Here is a 25,600-nt window from a genome sequence, read left to right as displayed (position 1 = left end):
TGTATCACTCCACTAACCTGCCGGCTCAATGGTTCTGTATCACTCCACTAACCTGCCATCTCAAAGGTTCTGTATCACCTCTAACCTGCCGTCTCAAAGGTTCTGTATCACTCCTCTAACCTGCCATCTCAAAGGTTCTGTATCACTCCACTAACCTGCCGTCTCAAAGGTTCTGTATCACTCCACTAACCTTCTATATCAAAGGTTCTGTATCACTCCACTAACCTGCCGGGTCAATGGTTCTGTATCACTCCACTAACCTGCCATCTCAAAGGTTCTGTATCACCTCTAACCTGCCGTCTCAAAGGTTCTGTATCACTCCACTAACCTGCCATATCAAAGGTTCTGTATCACTCCACTAACCTGCCATATCAAAGGTTCTGTATCACTCCACTAACCTGCCGTCTCAATGGTTCTGTATCACTCCACTAACCTGCCATATCAAAGGTTCTGTATCACTCCACTAACCTGCCATCTCAAAGGTTCTGTTTCACTCCTCTAACCTGCCATCTCAAAGGTTCTGTATCACTCCTCTAACCTGCCATCTCAAAGGTTATGTATCACCTTTAACCTGCCATCTCAAAGGTTCTGTATCACCTCTAACCTGCCGTCTCAAAGGTTCTGTATCACTCCATTAACCTGCCATCTCAAAGGTTCTGTATCACTCCACTAACCTGCCGTCTCAAAGGTTCTGTATCACCTCTAACCTGCCATATCAAAGATTCTGTATCACCTCTAACCTGCCATCTCAACGGTTCTGTATCACTCCACTAACCTGCCATATCAAAGGTTCTGTATCACTCCACTAACCTGCCACATCAAAGGTTCTGTATCACTACACTAACCTGCCATCACAAAGGTTCTGTTTCACCTCTAACCTGCCATCTCAAAGGTTCTGTATCACTCAACAAACCTGCCATCTCAAAGGTTCTGTATCACTCCACTAACCTGCCATATCAAAGGTTCTGTATCACTCCACTAACCTGCCATATCAAAGGTTCTGTATCACTCCACAAACCTGCCATCTCAAAGGTTCTGTATCACTCCACTAACCTGCCATATCAAAGGTTCTGTATCACTCCACTAACCTGCCATATCAAAGGTTCTGTATCACCTCTAACCTGCCATATCAAAGATTCTGTATCACCTCTAATCTCCATCTCAAAGGTTCTGTATCACTCCATTAATCTGCCATCTCAAAGGTTCTGTATCACTCCAATAACCTGCCATATCAAAGGTTCTGTATCACTCCACTAACCTGCCATCTCAAAGGTTCTGTATCACCTCTAACCTGCCATATCAAAGGTTCTGTATCACTCCACTAACCTGCCATATCAAACGTTGTGTATCACCTCTAACCTGCCGTCTCAAAGGTTCTGTATCACCTCAAACCTGCCATATCAAAGGTTCTGTATCACTCCACTAACCTGCCATATCAAAGGTTCTATATCACTCCACTAGCCTGCCGTCTCAAATTTTCTGTATCACTCCACTAACCTGCCATATCAAAGGTTCTCTATCACTCCACTAACCTGCCATATCAAAAGTTCTCTATCACTCCACTAACCTGCCATATCAAAGGTTCTGTATCACTCCACTAACCTGCCATATCAAAGGTTCTGTATCACTCCACTAACCTGCCACATCAAAGGTTCTGTATCACTACACTAACCTGCCATATCAAAGGTTCTGTATCACTCCACTAACCTGCCACATCAAAGGTTCTGTATCACTACACTATCCTGCCATCACAAAGGTTCTGTTTCACCTCTAACCTGCCATTTCAAAGGTTCTGTATCACTCCACAAACCTGCCGTCTCAAAGGTTCTGTATCACTCCACTAACCTGCCATCTCAAAGGTTCTGTATCACTCCACTAACCTGCCATATCAAAGGTTCTGTATCACTCCACTAACCTGCCATATCAAAGGTTCTGTATCACTACACTAACCTGTCATATCAAAGGTTCTGTATCACTCAACTAACCCGCCATATCAAAGGTTCTGTATCACTCCACTAACCTGCCATATCAAAGGTTCTGTATCACTCCACTAACCTGCCACATCAAAGGTTCTGTATCACTCCACTAACCTGCCATATCAAAGGTTCTGTATCACTCCACTAACCTGCCATCTCAAAGGTTCTGTATCACTCCACTAACCTGCCGTCTCAAAGGTTCTGTATCACTCCACTAACCTGCTAAATCAAAGGTTCTGTATCACTCCACTAACCTGCTATCTCAAAGGTTCTGTATCACTCCACTAACCTAAGGTCTCAAAGGTTCTGTATCACTCCACTAACCTGCTGAATCAAAGGTTCTGTATCACTCCACTAACCTGCTATCTCAAAGGTTCTGTATCACTCCACTAACCTGCCGGCTCAATGGTTCTGTATCACTCCACTAACCTGCCATCTCAAAGGTTCTGTATCACCTCTAACCTGCCGTCTCAAAGGTTCTGTATCACTCCTCTAACCTGCCATCTCAAAGGTTCTTTATCACTCCTCTAACCTGCCATATCAAAGGTCCTATATCACCTCTAACCTGCCATCTCAAAGGTTATGTATCACTCCACTAACCTGCCATCTCAAAGGTTCTGTATCACTCCACTAACCTGCCGTCTCAAAGGTTCTGTATCACTCCACTAACCTTCTATATCAAAGGTTCTGTATCACTCCACTAAGCTGCCGTCTCAATGGTTCTGTATCACTCCACTAACCTGCCATATCAAAGGTTCTGTATCACTCCACTAACCTGCCATCTCAAAGGTTCTGTATCACTCCTCTAACCTGCCATCTCAAAGGTTCTGTATCACTCCTCTAACCTGCCATCTCAAAGGTTATGTATCACCTTTAACCTGCCATATCAAAGGTTCTGTATCACTCCACTAACCTGCCGTCTCAAAGGTTCTGTATCACTCCACTAACCTGCCATCTCAAAGGTTCTGTATCACTCCACTAACCTGCCATCTCAAAGGTTCTGTATCACTCCACTAACCTGCCGTCTCAATGGTTCTGTATCATTCCACCTACCTGCCATCTCAAAGGTTCTGTATCACTCCACTAACCTGCCGTCTCAAAGGTTCTGTATCACCTCTAACCTGCCATATCAAAGGTTCTGTATCACTCCAATAACCTGCCGTCTCAATGGTTCTGTATCACTCCACTAACCTGCCATCTCAAAGGTTCTGTATCACTCCACTAACCTGCCGTCTCAATGGTTCTGTATCAATCCACTAACCTGCCATATCAAAGGTTCTGTATCACCTCTAACCTGCCATCTCAAAGGTTCTGTATCACCTCTAACCTGCCATATCAAAGGTTCTGTATCACTCCACTAACCTGCCATCTCAAAGGTTCTGTATCACTCCACTAACCTGCCATCTCAAAGGTTCTGTATCACTCCACTAACCTGCCATCTCAAAGGTTCTGTATCACCTCTAACCTGCCATATCAAAGGTTCTGTATCACTCCTTTAACCTGCCATATCAAACGTTCTGTATCACCTCTAACCTGCCGTCTCAAAGGTTCTGTATCACTCCACTAACCTGCCATCTCAAAGGTTCTGTATCACTCCACTAACCTGCCATATCAAAGGTTCTGTATCACTCCACTAACCTGCCATCTCAAAGGTTCTGTATCACCTCTAACCTGCCATATCAAAGGTTCTGTATCACTCCTTTAACCTGCCATATCAAACGTTCTGTATCACCTCTAACCTGCCGTCTCAAAGGTTCTGTATCACTCCACTAACCTGCCATCTCAAAGGTTCTGTATCACTCCACTAACCTGCCATATCAAAGGTTCTGTTTCACCTCTAACCTGCCATATCAAAGGTTCTGTATCACTCCTCTAAACTGCCATATCAAAGGTTCTGTATAACCTCTAACCTGCCGTCTCAAAGGTTCTGTATCACTCCACTAACCTGCCATCTGAAAGGTTCTGTATCACTCCACTAACCTGCCATATCAAAGGTTCTGTTTCACCTCTAACCTGCCATATCAAAGGTTCTGTATCACTCCTCTAACCTGCCATATCAAAGGTTCTGTATCACCTCTAACCTGCCGTCTCAAAGGTTCTGTATCACTCCACTAACCTGCCATATCAAAGGTTCTGTTTCACCTCTAACCTGCCATATCAAAGGTTCTGTATCACTCCACTAACCTGCCATATCAAAGGTTCTGTATCACCTCTAACCTGCCATATCAAAGATTCTGTATCACCTCTAATCTCCATCTCAAAGGTTTTGTATCACTCCATTAATCTGCCATCTCAAAGGTTCTGTATCACTCCAATAACCTGCCATATCAAAGGTTCTGTATCACTCCACTAACCTGCCATCTCAAAGGTTCTGTATCACCTCTAACCTGCCGTCTCAAAGGTTCTGTATCACCTCAAACCTGCCGTCTCAAATGTTCTGTATCACTCCACTAACCTGCCATCTCAAAGGTTCTGTATCACTCCACTAACCTGCCATCACAAAGGTTCTGTTTCACCTCTAACCTGCCATTTCAAAGGTTCTGTATCACTCCACTAACCTGCCACATCAAAGGTTCTGTATCACTACACTAACCTGCCATCACAAAGGTTCTGTTTCACCTCTAACCTGCCATTTCAAAGGTTCTGTATCACTCCACTAACCTGCCGGCTCAAAGGTTCTGTATCACTCCACTAACCTGCCATATCAAAGGTTCTGTATCACTCCACTAACCTGCCATATCAAAGGTTCTGTATCACTCCACTAACCTACCATATCAAAGGTTCTGTATCACTCCACTAACCTGTCATATCAAAGGTTCTGTATCACTCAACTAACCTGCCTTATCAAAGGTTCTGTATCACTCCACTAACCTGCCATATCAAAGGTTCTGTATCACTCCACTAACCTGCCATATCAAAGGCTGTGTATCACTCCACTAACCTGCCATCTCAAAGGTTCTGTATCACTCCACTAACCTGCTATATCAAAGGTTCTGTATCACTCCACTAACCTGCTATCTCAAAGGTTCTGTATCACTCCACTAACCTGCCGGCTCAATGGTTCTGTATCACTCCACTAACCTGCCGTCTCAAAGGTTCTGTATCACCTCTAACCTGCCGTCTCAAAGGTTCTGTATCACTCCACTAACCTGCCATATCAAAGGTTCTGTAGCACTCCTCTAACCTGCCATATCAAAGGTCCTATATCACCTCTAACCTGCCATCTCAAAGGTTCTGTATCACTCCACTAACCTGCCATATCAAAGGTTCTGTATCACTCACTAACCTGCCATCTCAAAGGTTCTGTATCACTCCACTAACCTGCCGTCTCAAAGGTTCTGTATCACTCCACTAACCTGCCATATCAAAGGTTCTGTATCACTCCACTAACCTGCCATATCAAAGGTTCTGTATCACTCCACTAACCTGCCGTCTCAATGGTTCTGTATCACTCCACTAACCTGCCATCTCAAAGGTTCTGTATCACCTCTAACCTGCCGTCTCAAAGGTTCTGTATCACTCCTCTAACCTGCCATCTCAAAGGTTCTGTATCACTCCTCTAACCTGCCATATCAAAGGTTCTGTTTCACTCCTCTAACCTGCTATCTCAAAGATTTTGTTATCACTTCTCTAACCTGCCGCTCTCAAAGGTTATGTATCACCTTTAACCTGCCATCTCAAAGGTTCTGTATCACTCCACTAACCTGCCATCTCATAGTTTTTGTATCACTCCACCAACCTGCAGTCTCAATGATACTGTATCATTCCACCTACCTGCCATCTCAAAGGTTCTGTATCACTCCACTAACCTGCCGTCTCAAAGGTTCTGCATCACCTCTAACCTGCCATATCAAAGGTTCTGTATCACTCCAATAACCTGCCGTCTCAATGGTTCTGTATCACTCCACTAACCTGCCATCTCAAAGGTTCTGTATCACTCCACTAACCTGCCTTCTCAATGGTTCTGTATCACTACACTAACCTGCCATATCAAAGGTTCTGTATCACCTCTAACCTGCCATCTCAAAGGTTCTGTATCACCTCTAACCTGCCATATCAAAGGTTCTGTATCACTCCACTAACCTGCCATCTCAAAGGTTCTGGATCACTCCACTAACCTGCCATCTCAAAGGTTCTGTATCACTCCACTAATCTGCCATCTCAAAGGTTCTGTATCACTCCACTAACCTGCCATCTCAAAGGTTCTGTATCACCTCTAACCTGCCATATCAAAGGTTCTGTATCACTCCTCTAACCTGCCATATCAAAGGTTCTGTATCACCTCTAACCTGCCGTCTCAAAGGTTCTGTATCACTCCACTAACCTGCCGTCTCAAAGGTTCTGTATCACTCCACTAACCTGCCATCTCAAAGGTTCTGTATCACCTCTAACCTGCCATCTCAAAGGTTCTGTATCACTCCACTAACCTGCCATATCAAAGGTTCTGTATCACTCCACTAACCTGCCATATCAAAGGTTCTGTATCATCTCTAACCTGCCATCTCAAAGGTTCTGTATCACCTCTAACCTGCCGTCTCAAAGGTTCTTTATCACTCCACTAACCTGCCATCTCAAAGGTTCTGTATCACCTCTAACCTGCCATCTCAAAGGTTCTGTATCACCTCTAACCTGCCATCTCAAAGGTTATGTATCACCTCTAACCTGCCATATCAAAGGTTCTGTATCACTCCACTAACCTGCCATCTCAAAGGTTCTGTATCACTCCACTAACCTGCCATCTCAAAGGTTATGTATCACCTCTAACCTGCCATATCAAAGGTTCTGTATCACCTCTAACCTGCCATATCAAAGGTTCTGTATCACCTCTAACCTGCCATCTCAAAGGTTCTGTATCACCTCTAACCTGCCATCTCAAAGGTTCTGTATCACTCCACTAACCTGCAATATCAAAGGTTCTGTATCACTCCACTAACCTGCCGTCTCAATGGTTCTGTATCACTCCACTAACCTGCCATATCAAAGGTTTGTATCACCTCTAACCTGCCATCTCAAAGGTTCTGTATCACCTCTAACCTGCCGTCTCAAAGGTTCTGTATCACTCCTCTAACCTGCCATCTCAAAGGTTCTTTATCAATCCACTAACATGCCATCTCAAAGGTTCTGTATCACTCCACTAACCTGCCGTCTCAAAGGTTCTGTATCACTCCACTAACCTGCCATCTCAAAGGTTCTGTATCACTCCACTAACCTGCCATCTCAAAGGTTCTGTATCACCTCTAACCTGCCTTCTCAAAGGTTCTGTATCACCTCTAACCTGCCATCTCAAAGGTTCTGTATCACCTCTGACCTGCCATATCAAAGGTCCTATATCACCTCTAACCTGCCGTCTCAATGGTTCTGTATCACTCCACTAACCTGCCATCTCAATGGTTCTGTATCACTCCACTAACCTGCCGTCTCAAAAGGTTCTGTATCACTCCACTAACCTGCCATCTACGCTTTCTGAGACATTTCTATTGGTGGGGTGATCCCTGACCTCTTACCCCTTGGTTGGTCAGCTGACTACCTGCAGGAATGGGGTCAGTTCCTCACCCTGACCTCTTACCCCTAGGTTGGTCTGCTGACTGCCTGCAGGAATGGGGTCAGTTCCTCACCCTGACCTCTTACCCCTAGGTTGGTCAGCTGACTACCTGCAGGAATGGGGTCAGTTCCTCACCCTGACCTCTTACCCCTAGGTTGGTCAGCTGACTACCTGCAGGAATGGGGTCAGTTCCTCACCCTGACCTCTTACCCCTAGGTTGGTCAGCTGACTACCTGCAGGAATGGGGTCAGTTCCTCACCCTGACCTCTTACCCCTAGGTTGGTCAGCTGACTACCTGCAGGAATGGGGTCAGTTCCTCACCCTGACCTCTTACCCCTAGGTTGGTCAGCTGACTACCTGCAGAAATTGGGTCAGTTCCTCACCCTGACCTCTTACCCCTAGGTTGGTCAGCTGACTGCCTGCAGGAGTGGGGTCAGTTCATCTCACTGGCCATCCCAAGTATGCTAATGCTGTGTCTGGAATGGTGGACCTATGAGATCGGCGGTTTCCTGGCAGGTACTGTTGTATATCATAATAAGAATAATTCCGCCTATGTCCAAAATGGCACCATATTCCAGCGTTTCCCAAACGTTGGTCGCCGGGATCCCAAGGGGTGCACGGTTAGTTGATGCCCTAACATTACACAGCTGATTTAAATGATCAAAGCTTCATGATGATTTCAATCAGCTGTTTAGTGTTAGGGCAATAACCAAAACGTGCACCCCTTGGGGTCCCTCGGGCCGAGTTTGGGAAGGTTTCTGCCCTATTATACAGCCCCACACTGGAAGTGTTATAATACCCATAAAACCTAGCAGCCAAACAGGGAAATGGGTCCAATCGTTTTTCCACAATGAATTCTTCACATAGGGGATTTTAAAAACACTTCAAATAAGGGCTGTGTTCAGTGTAGGTTTACCCTGGCGTTTTGATAACCATGTAAATCTATAGAACAAGGTGACTTTACAATATGTTCGGCTCCTCTCTCCACTCTCTCCCCGCTCTCCTCTCTCCCCGCTCTCCTCTCTCCCCGCTCTCCTCTCTCCACTCTCCCTCTCCCCGCTCTCCTCTCTCCCCGCTCTCCTCTCTCACCCTCTCTCCCTGCTCTCCTCTCTCCCGTCTCCTCATCATCACTCTTTCCTCATCATCACTCTCTCCTCATCATCACTCTCTCCTCATCACCCCTCTCTCCTCATCATCACTCTCTCCTCATCATCACTCTCTCCTCATCATCACTCTCTCCTCATCATCACTCTCTCCTCATCACCCCTCTCTCCTCATCATCACTCTCTCCTCATCATCACTCTCTCCTCATCACCCCTCTCTCCTCATCATCCCTCTCTCCTCATCACCCCCTCTCTCCTCATCATCACTCTCTCCTCATCATCCCTCTCTCCTTATGTTCCCTTTCTCTCCTCATCACCCCTCTCTCCTCCTCATCACTCTCTCCTCATCACCCCTCTCTCCTTATGTTCCCTTTCTCTCCTCATCACCCCTCTCTCCTCATCACCCCTCTCTCCTCATCACCCCTTTCTCCTTATATTCCCTTTCTCTCCTCATCACCCCTCTCTCCTCATCACCCCTCTCTCTCATCACCCCTCTCTCCATATCTTCCCACTCACCTTCTTTCCCCTCTCTCCTCATCACCCCTCTCTCCTTATGTTCCCTTTCTCTCCTCATCACCCCTCTCTCCTCATCACCCTTCTCTCCTCATCACCCTCTCTCCTCATCATCACTCTCTCCTCACCACCCCTCTCTCCTTATGTTCCCTTTATCTCTTCATCCATCCTCTCTCCTCATCACCCCTCTCTTCTCATCACCCATCTCTCCATATCTTCCCTCTCTCCTCATCACCCTCTCTCCATATCTCCCCTCTCTCCTCATCACCCTCTCTCCTTATGTTCCCTTTCTCTCCTCATCACCCCTCTCTCCTCATCACCCCTCTCCTCATCACCCCTCTCTCCTCATCATGACTCTCTCCTCATCATGACTCTCTCCTCATCACCCCTCTCTCCTTATGTTCCCTTTCTCTCCTCATTACCCCTCTCTCCTCATCACCCCTCTCTTCTCATCACCCATCTCTCCATATCTTCCCTCTCCCTCATCACCCCTCTCTCCATATCTTCCCTCTCTCCTCATCACCCCTCTCTCCTCATCACCCCTCTCTCCTCATCATGACTCTCTCCTCATCACCCTCTCTCCTTATGTTCCCTTTCTCTCCTCATTACCCCTCTCTCCTCATCACCCCTCTCTTCTCATCACCCATCTCTCCATATCTTCCCTCTCTCCTCATCACCCCTCTCTCCATATCTTCCCTCTCTCCTCATCACCCCCTCTCCTCATCACCCCTCTCTCCTCATCATCACTCTCTCCTCATCACCCCTCTCTCCTTATGTTCCTTTCTCTCCTCATCACCCCTCTCTCCTCATCACCCCTCTCTCCTCATCATCACTCTCTCTTCATCACCCCTCTCTACATAAGGTTCCCTTTCTCTCCTCATCACCCCTCTCTCCTCATCATCACTCTCTCCATATCTTCCCTCTCTCCTCATCACCCCTCTCTCCATATATTCCCTCTCTTCTCATCACCCCTCTCTCCATATCTTCCCTCTCTTCTCATCACCCCTCTCTCCATATCTTCCCTCTCTTCTCGTCACCCCTCTCCATATCTTCCCTCTCTCCTCATCACCCATCTCTCCATATGTTCCCTATCTTCTCATCACCCCTCTCCATATCTTCCCTCTCTTCTCATCACCCCTCTCCATATCTTCCCTCTTCTCATCACCCCTCTCTCCATATCTTCCCTCTCTCTCATCACCCCTCTCCATATCTTCCCTCTCTCCTCATCACCCCTCTCCATATCTTCCCTCTTCTCATCACCCCTCTCTCCATATCTTCCCTCTTCTCATCACCCCTCTCTCCATATCTTCCCTCTCTTCTCATCACCCCTCTCCATATCTTCCCTCTCTCCTCATCACCCCTCTCCATATCTTCCCTCTTCTCATCACCCCTCTCTCCATATCTTCCCTCTCCTCATCACGCCTCTCTCCGTATCTTCCCTTTCTCCTCATCACCCCTCTCTCCATATCTTCCCACTCACCTTCTTTCCTCTATTTCCCTCTGCCTCTCTCCCCCTCTCTCTCTATTTCTCTTCATCACCCCTCTCTCGTAATGTTCCCTTTCTCTCCTCATCACTCCTCTCTCCCCGCTCTCCTCTCTCCCCACTCTCCTCTCTCCCCCTCTCTCCTCTCTTTCCTCATCACCCTCTCTCTCATCACCCCTCTCTCCTCATCATCCCTCTCTCCTCAGCATCACTCTCTCTTCATCACCCCTCTCTCCATATGTTCCCTTTCTCTCCTCATCACCCCTCTCTCCTCATCATCACTCTCTCCATATCTTCCCTCTCCTCATCACCCCCTCTCTCCATATCTTCCCTCTCTTGTCATCACCCCTCTCCCATATCTTCACTCTCTTCTCGTCACCCCTCTCCATATCTTCCCTCTCTCCTCATCACCCATCTCTCCATATCTTCCCTCTCTTCTCATCACCCCTCTCCATATCTTCCCTCTCTCCTCATCACCCCTCTCCATATCTTCCTCTTCTCATCACCCATCTCTCCATATCTTCCCTCTCTCCTCATCACCCCTCTCTCCGTATCTTCCCTTTCTCCTCATCACCCCTCTCTCCATATCTTCCCACTCACCTTCTTTCCTCTATTTCCCTCTGCCTCTCTCCCCCTCTCTCTATATTTCTCTTCATCACCCCTCTCTCGTAATGTTCCCTTTCTCTCCTCATCACTCCTCTCTCTCCAATCTCCTCTCTCCCCACTCTCCTCTCTCCCGCTCTCCTCTTTTTCCTCATCACCCCTCTCTCCTCATCACCCCTCTCTCCATATCTTCCCTTTCTCTCCTCATCACTCCTCTCTCCTCATCATCACTCTCTCCTCATCACCCCTCTCTCCTCATCACCCCTCTCTCCTCATCATCACTCTCTCCTCATCACCCCTCTCTCCTCATCACCCATCTCTCCATATCTTCCCTCTCTCCTCATCACCCCTTCCTCCTCATCGCCCTTCTCTCCATATCTTCCATTTCTCTCCTCATCACCCCTCTCTCCATATCTTCCCTCTCTCCTCATCACCCCTGTTTCCCCATCACCCCTCTCTTCTCATCACCCCTCTCTTCTCATGACCCCTCTCTCCTCATCACCCCTTTCACTCTCCATTCTCTCCTGTCTCTCTCCATTCTCTCTCCCTTTCTCTCTTCCCCCTTCCCTTCTCTATCTTATGTATATTCCCTCTCTTCCTATGTCCCCTTCTCTGTCCATCTCTCCCCTCTCCAATTTCTTCATCTCTCCTTATCTTCCCATCTTCTGCCTCTCCCCTCTCTTAGGTCTTATCAGTGAGGTGGAGTTGGGGGCTCAGTCTGTTGTCTATCAGCTAGCTGTCATCACCTACATGGTAACATCACACTGTCTATCAGCTAGATACCATGGTAACGTCACGCTGTCTATTAGCTATCTACCATGGTAACATCACACTGTCTATCAGCTAGCTACCATGGTAACACCACACTGTCTATCAGCTAGCTAACATGGTAACATCACACTGTCTATCAGCTAGCTACCATGGTAACATCACACTGTCTATCAGCTAGCTACCATGGTAATGTCACACTGTCTATTTGCTAGCTACCATCACCTGCATGCTAACATCACACTGTCTATCAGCTAGCTACCATGGTAACATCACGCTGTCTATTAGCTATCTGCCATGGTAACATCACACTGTCTATCAGCTAGCTACCATGGTAACATCACACTGTCTATCAGCTAGCTAACATGGTAACATCACACTGTCTATCAGCTAGCTACCATGGTAACATCACACTGTCTATCAGCTAGCTAACATGGTAACATCACACTGTCTATCAGCTAGCTAACATGGTAACATCACACTGTCTATCAGCTATCTACAATGGTAACATTACACTGTCTATCAGCTATCTACTATGGTAACATCACACTGTCTATCAGCTAGCTACCATGGTAACATCACACTGTCTATCAGCTAGCTACCATTGTAACATCACACTGTCTATCAGCTAGCTACCATGGTAACATCACTCTGTCTATCAGCTAGCTACCATGGTAACATCACACTATCTATCAGCTAGCTACCATGGTAACATCACACTATCTATCAGCTAGCTACCATGGTAACATCACACTATCTATCAGCTAGCTACCATGGTAACATCACTGTCTATCAGCTAGCTAACATGGTAACATCACTCTGTCTATCAGCTCTCTACCATGGTAACACCACACTGTCTATCAGCTAGCTAACATGGTAACATCACACTATCTATCAGCTAGCTACCATGGTAACATCACTGTCTATCAGCTAGCTAACATGGTAACATCACTCTGTCTATCAGCTCTCTACCATGGTAACACCACACTGTCTATCAGCTAGCTAACATTACACTAAGATACATTACATCATGATATTTAGAACAAAAATGTTATTTTTCTAGCTCACATCTCTCTGTCTCTGTCTTTCTCTCTCTCTGTCTCTCTCTCTCTCTCTGTCTCTGTCTCTCTGTCTCTCTCTCTCTCTCTCTCTCTCTCTCTCTGTCTCTCTCTCTGTCTCTCTCCTTCTCTCCCCACATCGTCCTCTTTCAGTTTCCTCTTGGATTCTCAGTAGCAGCCAGTGTGAGGGTGGGCAACGCTCTGGGTGCAGGGAACACAGAACAGGCCAAGCTGTCTGGGAAGGTTGCCTCCATCTGTGCATGTACGTAGCAGCAACTAGCTAGTGATGCTAGCATGGCTCTAATATTGGCCAGATCTTAATGGACCAAGCATGACAGGTCCTGTATCACTCCACTAACCTGCCATCTACGGATTCTGAGACGTTTCTATTGGTGGGGGTGATCCCTGACCTCTTACCCCTAGGCTGGGCAGCTGACTGCCTGCAGGAGTGGGGTCAGTTCAACTCTAGAGCTCTGTCAGAATTTTCGCACAAAAAAAAACTTGTTTTCTTTTTGTCATTATGAGAAAATGTTTTATTTAATCCATTTTAGAATAAGGCCGTAATGTAACAAAGTGAGGATAAGGTCAAGGGGTCTGAATACTTTCTGAATGCACTGTATATAGAGGGTGACTTTGTTTCTTGAATAATATTAATGATTGTCAGAATGGTTACTAACTCTTTGTCTTTTCTGTCCAGTCATCGTCTCGTGTTTTGTCAGTACGTTCGTCCTCGTGACTAAAGACGTGATGGCGTACATCTTCACCACAGATCAGTGAGTGCAGACACACACCCACCACACTGATTAACTTTAGAAACCTGTGTGTGTGTGTGTGTGTGTGTGTGTGTGTGTGTGTGTGTGTGTGTGTGTGTGTGTGTGTGTGTGTGTGTGTGTGTGTGTGTGTGTGTGTGTGTGTGTGTGTCTTTGTCTGTGTGTCTGTCTGTGTCTGTGTCTGTGTCTGTGTGTCTGTGTCTGTGTGTGTGTGTGTGTCTGTGTGTCTGTGTGTGTGTGTGTGCGCGTGACATCTTGTAGACACACACCCACCTGTGTGTGTGTGTGTGTGTGTGTGTGTGTGTGTGTGTCTGTGTGTCTGTGTGTCTGTGTGTGTGTGTGTGTGTGTGTGTGTGTGTATGTGTCTGTGTGTGTGTGTGCGTGACATCTTGTAGACACACAGACATCACATAACTTCCGTAACATCCAGTAATCATGTTATAACTTGCTTCACCAACAGCATGACACTGTAGGCGTTATGAACCCATAGATCTCTGTAGTATCTTAGCCTGGAGGCCAGTTTGTTTGGAATGTTAGCACCAATAGGTCTGGGACCACTCTAGTAGAACCCAGTAGCCCCTTAGCCTGGGGGCCAGTTTGTTTGGAATGTTAGCACCAACAGGTCTGGGACCACTCTAGTAGAACCCAGTAGCCCCTTAGCCTGGGGGCCAGTTTGTTTGGAATGTTAGCACCAACAGGTCTGGGACCACTCTAGTAGAATCCAGTGGCCCCTTAGACCTGAAAGAACCTGTCTCTCTGTGTGTTCCAGGGACATTGTGAAGAGGGTGGCTGAAATCATGATCCTGTATGGCTTCTTCCATCTGGCAGACACATTCGTGGTGAGATTGTGTGTGTCGTGACAGGGCGTGATGGGCAGTGTCGTGACAGGGCGTAATGTGTGTGCCGTGACAGGGCGTGATGTGAGTGTCGTGACAGGGCGTGATGTGTGGGTCGTGACAGGGAGTGATGTGTGTGTCGTGACATGGCATAATGTGTGTGTCGTGACAGGGTGTGATGTGTGTGTCGTGACAGGGCGTGATGTGTGTGTCGTGACAGGGCGCGATGTGTGTGTCTTGACAGGGAGTGATATTTGTGTTGTGACAGGGCGTGATGTGTGTGTCGTGACAGGGCGTGATGTGTGTGTCGTGACAGGGCGTGATGTGTGTGTCGTGACAGGGCGTGATGTGTGTTTAGTGACAGGGAGTGATGTGTGTGTCGTGACAGGGCGTGATGTGTGTGTCGTGACAGGGCGGGATGTATGTGTCGTGACAGGGCGTAATGTGTGTGTCGTGACAGGGAGTGATGTGTGTGTCGTGACAGGGCGTGATGGGCTTTGTCGTGACAGAGAGTGATGTGTGTCGTGACAGGGCGTGATGGGCTTTGACGTGACAGGGAGTGATGTGTGTGTCGTGACAGGGCGTGATGGGCTTTGTCGTGACAGGGAGTGATGTGTGTGTCGTGACAGGGCGTGATGGGCTTTGCCGTGACAGGGAGTGATGTGTGTGTCGTGACAGGGAGTGATGTGTGTCTTAACAGGGAGTGATGTGTGTGTCGTGACAGGGCGTGATGTGTGTGTCGTGACAGGGCGTGATGGACTTTGTCGTGACAGGGAGTGATGTGTGTGTCGTGACAGGGCGTGATGGGCTTTGTCGTGACAGGGCGTAATGTGTGTGTCGTGACAGGGGCGTGATGTGTGTGTCGTGACAGGGCGTGATGGGCTTTGTCGTGACAGGGAGTGATGTGTGTGTCGTGACAGGGCGTGATGGGCTTTGACGTGACAGGGAGTGATGTGTGTGTCGTGACAGGGCGTGATGGGCTTTGTCGTGACAGGGAGTGATGTGTGTGTCGTGACAGGGCGTGATGGGCTTTGTCGTGACAGGGAGTGATGTGTGTGTCGTGACAGGGCATGATGGGCTTTGTCGTGACAGGGCGTAATGTGTGTGTCATGACAGGGCGTGATGTGTGTGTCGTGACAGGGCGTGATGGGCTTTGTCGTGACAGGGAGTGATGTGTGTCGTGACAGGGCGTGATGTGTGTGTAGTGACAGGGAGTGATGTGTGTGTCGTGACAGGGCGTGATGTGTGTGTCGTGACAGGGCGGGATGTATGTGTCGTGACAGGCGTAATGTGTGTGTCGTGACAGGGAGTGATGTGTGTGTCGTGACAGGGAGTGATGTGCTTTGTCGTGACAGGGCGTAATGTGTGTGTCGTGACAGGGAGTGATGTGTGTGTCTTAACAGGGAGTGATGTGTGTGTCGTGACAGGGCGGGATGTATGTGTCGTGACAGGGCGTAATGTGTGTGTCGTGACAGGGAGTGATGTGTGTGTCGTGACAGGGAGTGATATGCTTTGTCGTGACAGGGCGTAATGTGTGTGTCGTGACAGGGAGTGATGTGTGTGTCTTAACAGGGAGTGATGTGTGTGTCGTGACAGGGCGTGATGTGTGTGTCGTGACAGGGCGTGATGGACTTTGTCGTGACAGGGAGTGATGTGTGTGTCGTGACAGGGCGTGATGGGCTTTGTCGTGACAGGGCGTAATGTGTGTGTCGTGACAGGGCGTGATGTGTGTGTCGTGACAGGGCGTGATGGGCTTTGTCGTGACAGGGAGTGATGTGTGTGTCGTGACAGGGCGTGATGGGCTTTGACGTGACAGGGAGTGATGTGTGTGTCGTGACAGGCGTGATGGGCTTTGTCGTGACAGGGAGTGATGTGTGTGTCGTGACAGGGCGTGATGGGCTTTGTCGTGACAGGGAGTGATGTGTGTGTCGTGACAGGGCATGATGGGCTTTGTCGTGACAGGCGTAATGTGTGTGTCGTGACAGGGCGTGATGTGTGTGTCGTGACAGGGCGTGATGGGCTTTGTTGTGACAGGGAGTGATGTGTGTGTCGTGACAGGGCGTGATGGGCTTTGTCGTGACATGGCGTAATGTGTGTGTCGTGACAGGGCGTGATGTGTGTGTCGTGACAGGGCGTGATGGGCTTTGTCGTGACAGGGAGTGATGTGTGTCGTGACAGGCGTGATGGGCTTTGTCGTGACAGGGCGTAATGTGTTTGTCGTGACAGGGGCGCGATGTGTGTGTCGTGACAGGGGCGTGATGGGCTTTGTCGTGACAGGGAGTGATGTGTGTGTCGTGACAGGGGCGTGATGGGCTTTGTCGTGACAGGGCGTAATGTGTTTGTCGTGACAGGGCGTGATGGGCTTTGTCGTGACAGGGAGTGATGTGTGTGTCGTGACAGGGCGTGATGGGCCTTGTCGTGACAGGTCGTAATGTGTTTGTCGGGACAGGCGTGATGTGTGTGTCGTGACAGGGCGTGATGTGTGTGTCGTGACAGGGCGTGATGGGCTTTGTCGTGACAGGTAGTGATGTGTGTGTCGTGACAGGGAGTGATGTGTGTGTCGTGACAGGGAGTGATGTGTGTGTCGTGACAGGGAGTTATGTGTGTGTCGTGACAGGGCGTGATGTGTGTGTCGTGACAGGGCGTGATGTGTGTGTCGTGACAGGGCGTGATGGGCAGTGTCGTGACAGGGCGTAATGTGTGTGCCGTGACAGGGCGTGATGTGTGTGTCGTGACAGGGCGTGATGTGTGCGTCGTGACAGGGAGTGATGTGTGTCGTGACATGGCATAATGTGTGTGTCGTGACAGGGCGTGATGTGTGTCGTGACAGGGCGGGATGTGTGTGTCGTGACAGGGCGTGATGTGTGTGTCGTGACAGGGCGGGATGTGTGTGTCGTGACAGGGCGTGATGTGTGTGTCGTGACAGGGCGTGATGTGTGTGTCGACAGGGGCGGGATGTATGTGTCGTGACAGGGCGTAATGTGTGTGTCGTGACAGGGGCGGGATGTGTGTGTCGTGACAGGGCGTGATGTGTGTGTCGTGACAGGGCGTGATGTGTGTGTCGACAGGTCGTGATGGGCTTTGTCGTGACAGGGCGTAATGTGTTTGTCGTGACAGGGCGTGATGGGCTTTGTCGTGACAGGGAGTGATGTGTGTGTCGTGACAGGGCGTGATGGGCTTTGTCGTGACAGGTCGTAATGTGTTTGTCGGGACAGGGCGTGATGTGTGTGTCGTGACAGGGCGTGATGTGTGTGTCGTGACAGGGCGTGATGGGCTTTGTCGTGACAGGTAGTGATGTGTGTCGTGACAGGGGGAGTGATGTGTGTGTCGTGACAGGGAGTGATGTGTGTGTCGTGACAGGGAGTTATGTGTGTGTCGTGACAGGGCGTGATGTGTGTGTCGTGACAGGGCGTGATGTGTGTGTCGTGACAGGGCGTGATGTGTGTGTCGTGACAGGGAGTGATGTGTGTGTCGTGACAGGGGCGTGATGGGCTTTGTCGTGACAGTGAGTGATGTGTTTGTCGTGACAGGGCGTGATGGGCTTTGTCGTGAAAGGGAGTGATGTGTGTGTCGTGACAGGGCGTGATGGGCTGTGTCGTGACAGGAAGTTATGTGTGTCATGACAGGGCGTGATGTGTGTCGTGACAGGGCGTGATGAGTGTGTCTTGACAGGGCGTGATGGGCTTTGTCGTGACAGGCGTGATGTGTCGACAGGGCATGATGGGCTTTGTCGTGACAGGGCGTAATGTGTGTGTCGTGACAGGCGTGATGTGTGTGCTGCGTGACAGGGCGTGATGGGCTTTGTCGTGACAGGGAGTGATGTGTGTGTCGTGACAGGGCATGATGGGCTTTGTCGTGACAGGGCGTAATGTGTGTGTCGTGACAGGGCGTGATGTGTGTGTCGTGACAGGGGCGTGATGGGCTTTGTCGTGACAGGGAGTGATGTGTGTGTCGTGACAGGCCGTGATGGGCTTTGTCGTGACATGGCGTAATGTGTGTGTCGTGACAGGGCGTGATGTGTGTGTCGTGACAGGCGTGATGGGCTTTGTCGTGACAGGGAGTGATGTGTGTGTCGTGACAGGACGTGATGGGCTTTTGTCGTGACAGGGCGTAATGTGTTTGTCGTGACAGGTCGCGATGTGTGTGTCGTGACTGGGCGTGATGGGCTTTGTCGTGACAGGGAGTGATGTGTGTGTCGTGACAGGCGTGATGTGTGTGTCGTGACAGGGCTTGATGGACTTTGTCGTGACAGGGAGTGATGTGTGTGTCGTGACAGGGCGTGATGGGCTTTGTCGTGACAGGGGGCGTAATGTGTTTGTCGTGACAGGGCGTGATGGGCTTTGTCGTGACAGGGAGTGATGTGTGTGTCGTGACAGGGAGTGATGGACTTTGTCGTGACAGGTCGTAATGTGTTTGTCGGGACAGGGCGTGATGTGTGTCGTGACAGGGCGTGATGGGCTTTGTCGTGACAGGTAGTAATGTGTGTGTCGTGACAGGGAGTGATGTGTGTGTCGTGACAGGGAGTGATGTGTGTGTCGTGACAGGGTGATGTGTGTGTCGTGACAGGGAGTTGTGTGTGTCGTGACAGGGCGTGATGTGTGTGTCGTGACAGGGCGTGATGTGTGTCGTGACAGGCGTGATGGGCTGTGTCGTGACAGGGAGTGATGTGTGTCGTGACAGGGAGTGATGTGTGTGTCGTGACAGGCGTGATGTGTGTGTCGTGACAGGGCGTAATGTGTTTGTCGTGACAGGGCGTGATGGGCGGTGTCGTGCGTGGAGCAGGAAAGCAGAAGATTGGAGCGTTGTAATCTGGTGGGGTACTACTTCATTGGCTTCCCATCGGAGTCTCTCTCATGTTCCCTAACAAGATGGGCATCATAGGTGAGTAGAGGATAAATAACAGCATGGTAATATATCAGAGGTGAGTAGAGGAGAGACAACATGGTAATATACCCTCTCTCTCTGCCTCCCTATTCTCCTCTTTCCCCCTCTGTCTCTCTTGCTATTCTCTCTCTCTGCCTCCCCTATTCTCCCTCTTTTCCCCTCTGTCTCTCTTGCTATTCTCCCACTCTCCCTCTCTGCTTCCCCTATTCTCCCACTTTTCCCCCTCCCTCTCTCTTTCTATTCTCTCTCTCTGCCTCCCCTATTCTCCCTCTTTTCCCCCTCTCTCTTTCTATTCTCTCTCTCTGCCTCCCCCTATTCTCCCTCTTTTCCCCCTCTCCTCTCTCTTCTATTCTCCACTCTCTGCCTCCCCTATTCTCCCTCTTTCCCCTCTCCCTCTCTCTTTCTATTCTCTCTCTCTGCCTCCCCTATTCTCCCTCTTTTCCCCCTCCCCCTCTCTCTATTCTATTCTCTCTCTCTGCTTCCCCTATTCTCCCACTTTTCCCCCCTCTCTCTATTCTCTCTCTCTGCCTCCCCTATTCTCCCTCTTTTCCCCCTCCCCCTCTCTCTCTTCTTCTCAGGTTTGTGGATAGGCCTGTTCACCTGTGTGTTAATCCAGTCCTTGTTCTTGGTAGTTCTGCTGTGTAAACTGGACTGGAAAAAAAGCCAGTCAGAGGTCAGTCACTATTTATGTTGTGTTTTAACCTCACGAGTTGCCTCTAACAGCTGATTTGTCTCATCAGGCCCTGCTCTCTCTCTGTGTGTGTGTGTGTGTGTGTGTGTGTGTGTGTGTGTGTGTGTGTGTGTGTGTGTGTGTGTGTGTGTGTGTGTGTGTGTGTGTGTGTGTGTGTGTGTGTGTGTGTGTGTGTGTGTGTGTGTGTGTGTGTGTGTGTGTGTGTGTGTGTGCCCACAAGGATAGTGAAACTTTGAAAATTTGCACAAGTGGAGACATTTGAACGGACCCCACAAGGAACAATGCAATTGAAGTGTTAGGTTAAGGGTTGGGGTTAAGGAAAATAGTATTTTGAATGGGAATAATTTGTTCCCAAAGGATAGTAAAACCAACATGTGTGTGTTGTCAGGCTCTGGAGAGGGCAGGAGTCCAGCTCCCTGAAAGGAAAGAAGAGCAGTTTGGACTGGAGAAGAGAGTAACATTCCCAGCCGTCCCACGGTTCCATACATTCTAAATCCCACGGTTCCATATATTCTAAATCCCACAGTTTCATATATGCTCAATCTCACGGTTCCATACATTCTAAATCCCACGGTTCCATATATTCTAAATCCCACAGTTTCATATATGCTCAATCTCACGGTTCCATATATTCAAAATCACGGTTCCATATATTCTAAATCACACAGTTCCATATTTTCTAAATCCCACTGTTCCATATACTCTAATCCCACGGTTCCATACATTTCCTAAATCCCACAGTTCCATATATTCTAAATTCCACGGTTCCATATATTCTAAATTCCACGGTTCCATATATTCTAAATCCCACGGTTCCATATATTCTAAATCTCACGGTTCCATATATTCTAAATCCCATAGGTTCCATATATTCTAAATCGCATGGTTCCATATATTCCAAGTTTACGTTCCATATATTCTAAATTCCACGGTTCCATATATTCTAAATCGCACGGTTCCATATATTCCAAGTTTTACAGTTCCATATATTCTAAATCCCACTGTTCCATATATTCCAAGTTTTACGGTTCCATATATTCTAAATCCCACGGTTCCATATATTCTAAATCCCACAGTTCCATATATTCTAAATTCCACGGTTCCATATTCTAAATGCCACGGTTCCATATATTCTAAAACCCCCGGTTCCAAATATTCCAAGTTTTACAGTTCCATATAGTCTAAATCCCACGGTTCCATATGTTCTAAATTCACGGTTCCATATATTCTAAATTCACGGTTCCATATATTCTAATTCCTACAGTTCCATATATTCCAAGTTTTAAAGGTTCCACATATTCCAAGTTTTACGGTTCCACATATTCCAAGTTTTACGGTTCTATATATTCCAAGTTTTACGGTTCCATATAGTCTAAATCCCATGGTTCCATATATTCTAAATCCAACGGTTCCACAGATTCCAAGTTTTACGGTTCTATATATTCCATGTTTTACGGTTCAATATATTCTAAATCCCACGGTTCCACATATTCTAAATCCCACAGTTCCATATATTCTAAATCCCACGGTTCCACATATTCTAAATCCCACAGTTCCATATATTCTGAATCACTGTTCCACATATTCTAAATCCCACGGTTCCATATATTCTAAATCCACGGTTCCACATATTCTAAATCCCACGGTTCCATATATTCTAAATCGCACGGTACCATATATTCCAAGTTTTACGGTTCCATATATTCCAAGTTTTACGGTTCCATATATTCTAAATCACTGTTCCGTATATTCAAAATCCCACGGTTCCATATTCCAGTTTTACTTGCTCCATATCTTCTAAATCCCCACTGTTCCATATATTCAAAATCCCACGGTTCCATATATTCCAAGTTTTACGGTTCCATATATTCCAAGTTTTACGGTTCCACATATTCCAAGTTTTACGGTTCTATATATTCCAAGTTTTACGGTTCCATATATTCTAAATCCAACGGTTCCATATATTCCAAGTTTTGGTTCCATATATTCTAAATCCCACTGTTCCATATATTCAAAATCCCACGGTTCCACAGATTCAAGTTTTACGGTTCTATATATTCCATATTTTACGGTTCCATATATTCTAAATCCCACGGTTCAATATATTCTAAATCCCACGGTTCCACATATTCTAAATCCCACAGTTCCATATATTCTGAATCCCACTGTTCCACATATTCTAAATCCCACGGTTCCATATATTCTAAATCTCACGGTTCCATATATTCTAAATCCCACGGTTCCATATATTCTAAATCCGGTTCCATATTCTAAATCCCAATGTTCCGTATATTCTAAATCCGACAGTTCCATATATTCCAAATTTTACATTTCCATATATTCCAAGTTTACTGTTCTATATAATCCCTAAATCCCAATGTTCATTATATTCAAATCACGGTTCCATATATTCCAAGTTTTACGGTTTCCATATATTCTAAATCCCATGGTTCCGTATAATCTAAATCCCACCCGGTTCCATATATTCTAAATCCCACGGTTCCACATATTCTAAATCCCAGGTTCCATACATTCCAAGTTTCATGGTTCCATATAAACCAAATTTTAGGGTTCCATATATTGTAAATCCGATAGTTCCATATATTCCGAGTTCCATGATTACATATAAACCAAATTTTAGGGTTCCATATATTGTAAATCCGATAGTTCCATATATTCCGAGTTCCATGATTACATATACGGTATGACACTTGACATATAGAGCTCTGAAAGCTTTGACATGCTTGTTTTTTTTACAGCAGCCCTATGTCTTTACATGGTGTAACTTTACATGATTGTGTAATCCTCTAGGCTGGTCGGGCGTTCTGACGGCGAGAGCCCTGGGGAGGAAGACGGACGTGGAGGGGCTGGGTGGGGACAGGGGGAAGAGCGGGGGGGGAGTTAGAGACTGGCGGGGCCGGTGGTCAGTGCGGTGGGTTGACTGTCAGACAGCTGGTTCTTCGTCGTGGGCTGGTTGTCATCCTCATGTTCCTCATCCTCACTGCTGGAATCATCCTCAGTGAACTGCTCAACCTGCTGCTCATGTATAAACTGAGCCAAAGAGATAACCCACAGCCACATATATCCCGTACAGGAGGTTACTACAGCCACATATACAGTACAGGAGGTTACCCACAGCCACATGTAGTACGGAGGTTACTACAGCCACATATACAATACAGGAGGTTACTACAGCCACATATACAATACAGGAGGTTACTACAGCCACATATACAATACATGAGGTTACTACAGCCACATATACAGTACAGGAGGTTCCCACAGCCACATATACAGTACAGGAGGTTACTACAGCCATATATACAGTACAGGAGGTTACCCACAGCCACATATACAGGAGGTTCCCACAGCCACATATACAGGAGGTTACTCACAACCACATATACAGGAGGTTACAGCAGCCACATATACAATACAGGAGGTTACTACAGCCACATATACAGTACAGGAGGCTACCCACAGCCACATATACAATACAGGAGGTTACTACAGCCACATATACAATACAGGAGGTTACCCGCAGCCACATATATAGTACAGGAGGTTACTACAGCCACATATACAATACAGGAGGTTACCCGCAGCCACATATATAGTACAGGAGGTTACTAGAGCCACATATATAGTACAGGAGGTTACTACAGCCACATATACAGTACAGGAGGTTACCAATAGCCACATATACAATACAGGAGGTTACTACAGCCACATATACAGTACAGGAGGTTACTACAGCCATATATACAGTACAGGAGGTTACTACAGCCACATATACAGTACAGGAGGTTACTACAGCCACATATACAGGAGGTTACCCACAGCCACATATACAATACAGGAGGTTACCCACAGCCACATATACAGGAGGTTACCCACAGCCACATATACAATACAGGAGGTTACCCACAGCCACATATACAATACAGGAGGTTACTACAGCCACATATACAATACAGGAGGTTACCCACAGCCACATATACAGGAAGTTACAGTCAACCACATATACAGGAAGTTACAGTCAACCACATATACAGGAAGTTACAGTCAACCACATATACAGTACAGGAGGTTACAGTCAACCACATATACAGTACATGAGGTTACAGTCAACCACATATACAGGAAGTTACAGTCAACCACATATACAGGAAGTTACAGTCAACCACATATACAGTACAGGAGATTACAGTCAACCATATATACATGAGCCATATGTATTTAAACCAAAGATGGTACTAAATGGGATATATTATTATATTATTATTATTACATGAGCCATATGTATTTAAACCAAAGATGGTACTCAGTCATACAGGAGTTACTGTATGACCCAAATATACATATACAGTACAGGAGGTTACAGTCAACCACATATACATGAGCCATATGTATTTAAACCAAAGATGGTACTCACACAGCCATACACACAGCCATGTCACTGCTGTGGACATTTAATCATGGACAATAGAAGGGAATGATCACTAACCCAGAAGGCAACATTTGGCACATTATGTCGTCTTAATAATGTAATTTACTGGTTATTAACTAGATAAGAATTTGTATAGCCAGATGACAACCCTGGTCTCTGTTACCAGTTAGACATGTCTTGGAAAGATCAGGATGGGAAGGACCTTTCATTTTGGTTGTTATCAGATTACAGACAGATGTATTTTTCTGGTTGGTAAAAAGACGTTAACGAAACCTCCTACAAGCGGTATACAACCTGACCAGTTTTGCCCACTGGGAACAGGTTCAGGGTTGGTCATCCCTTGGAGGTTATTAACACTGGTAGCATTGCAGGGCATGTCGGAATGGCTTCCACTGACTTGATAAGGTCGTGGAAACAATGCTCTTAATTAGACAAAGCTCAAAGCTCTTTTTTAAGGAGATGTGTTTCTGGTGGCTACTAATAACAACAAGTCTGTTGTGTTTTGAAGTGGAGCTGGTTCCCTATTCTGCTTTTCACGTTCTGTCATCATTAAATTAAATCTACATAAACTGTGATGTGCTCTTCTTGTTTCACTGGCATGGGTATACAATGCTGATGTCCCTAGCATTGGTTTATAGGACGCTAGTCCCTAGCATGGGTTTATAGGACGCTAGTCCCTAGCATGGGTTTATAGGATGCTAGTCCCTAGCATGGGTTTATAGGACGCTAGTCCCTAGCATGGGTTAAAAGGACGCTAGTCCCTAGCATGGGTTTATAGGATGCTAGTCCCTAGCATGGGTTTATAGGACGCTAGTCCCTAGCATGGGTTTATAGGATGCTAGTCCCTAGCATGGGTTTATAGGACGCTAGTCCCTAGCATGGGTTTATAGGACACTAGTCCCTAGCATGGGTTTATAGGACGC

The 25,600-nt window shown here is 47.2% G+C and overlaps 1 pseudogene; it reads left to right on the top strand.

Moving 5' to 3' along the window:
* LOC135530260 (multidrug and toxin extrusion protein 1-like) overlaps positions 1 to 23,056 on the top strand; it is a 94,669-nt pseudogene extending 71,613 nt beyond the window's left edge.
* Positions 23,057 to 25,600: the final 2,544 nt, after the last annotated feature.

The sequence above is a fragment of the Oncorhynchus masou genome, unplaced genomic scaffold (assembly GCF_036934945.1).
Source record: "Oncorhynchus masou masou isolate Uvic2021 unplaced genomic scaffold, UVic_Omas_1.1 unplaced_scaffold_1305, whole genome shotgun sequence".
Taxonomy (NCBI): domain Eukaryota; kingdom Metazoa; phylum Chordata; class Actinopteri; order Salmoniformes; family Salmonidae; genus Oncorhynchus; species Oncorhynchus masou.
The sequence above is the reverse complement of the archived record's forward strand: the minus strand, read 5'-3'. Positions and strand labels throughout refer to the sequence as shown.